The sequence below is a fragment of the Lolium rigidum genome, chromosome 2, assembly GCF_022539505.1.
Source record: "Lolium rigidum isolate FL_2022 chromosome 2, APGP_CSIRO_Lrig_0.1, whole genome shotgun sequence".
NCBI lineage: Eukaryota > Viridiplantae > Streptophyta > Magnoliopsida > Poales > Poaceae > Lolium > Lolium rigidum.
The window spans coordinates 132,728,749-132,730,381 of NC_061509.1; positions in this window are offsets into that span (position 1 = coordinate 132,728,749).

Sequence of the window (1,633 nt, forward strand, 5' to 3'; positions counted from 1 at the left end):
TTGTATTAGTACATAGTTTCCTATGGATCCTTCTTAGTCACTACAAAATGAAGCTTTTGGGAGGTTTTTGAAATTTCCATGTTTGAAACCAAAAACGACTTCTCTTCATGCATGCTTGACTTCATAAGACAAAGTTTAGCTAGGGGTATGGGGTAGATACATGATTTTCCTGGTTTGAATATGTCTAGACCTTGTTTATCAACTCAATTGAATGCTTACTATATGACATAAGAAGACTATGTGCCTTGTTTTTTCATTTTTTTTAATTTTTTTCTAAAATTTGTATACCCATTTGAATCTTGGTCAAATTCTAGGTTTCACCAAGATTTGAATAAGTTTAAAACATGAATATGAAAATGTAAGCATGTATGCTTCTTAGTCACTTCAAAATGAAGCTATTGGGAGGGTTTTTGAAATTTCCATGTTCGAAACCAAAAACCACATATCTTCATGCTTGACTTCGTGAAACGAGTTTAGGGTTAGGGGGTAGATACATGATTTTTCTTGTTTGGATATGTCTAGACCTTGTTTATCAACTTAATTGAATGCTTACTATATGACATAATTACGAAGACTATGTGCCTTGGTTTTTCATGTATTTAAACAAGTTTAAAACATGAATATGAAAAATTAAGCATATATACTTCTTAGTCACTCCCAAATGTAGCTCTTGGGAGGGTTTTTGAAATTTCCATGCTTGAACCCAAAAACCAATTCTCTTCATGCTTGACTTTTTTTTGAAAGGAATACGGTAGGGGAAACCCCTACAGTGATTTTTTAAAAAAAAAAATAAGAACCCAAATTTTCGCATCCCTGAAGATTTGAACCTGGGTGGCTGCATGGGTTGTACATCCACTTCCCTAACCAAGTGAGCTAGGCTCACTTCTTTTCATGCTTGACTTCATAAGACAATATTTATGGTTAGGGGGTAGATACATGATTTTTTGTAGTTTGAATATGTCTAGACCTTGTTTATCAACTTAATTGAATGCTTACTATATAACATAAGAAGACTATGTGCATTGGTTTTTCATTTTATTGTTTTTTTTTAATTTTATGCCCATTTGAATCTTGGTCAAATCCTAGGTTTGACCATGATTTAAACAAGTTTAAAACGTGAATATGAAAAATTAAGCATATATCCTTCTTATTCACTCCAAAAAGAAGCTCTTGGGAGGGTTTTTGAAATTTTCATGTTTGAAACCAAAAACCACTTCTCTTCATGCATGCTTGACTTCATAAGACAAAGTTTAGGGTTAGGGGTAGATATATACATGATTTTCTGGTTTGAATATGTCTAGACCTTGTTTATCAACTTGAATGATCTTATCGTATATATGACATAAGAATGCTATGTCCTTTGTTTTTTCATTCTTTTGATTTTTTTCTGAAATTTTATGCCCATTTGAATCTTTTGGTCAAATCCTAGGTTTGACCAAGATTTAAACAAGTTTAAAACATGAAAATGAAAAGGGAAACCTCCATCCTTCTTAGTCACTCTAAAATCAACTTAATTGAATGCTTACTATATGACATAAAAAGACTATGTGCCTTGTTTTTCATTCATTTTGATTTATTTTGAATTTTTATGCCTATTTGAATATTGGTAAAATCCTAGGTTTGACCAGTTTAA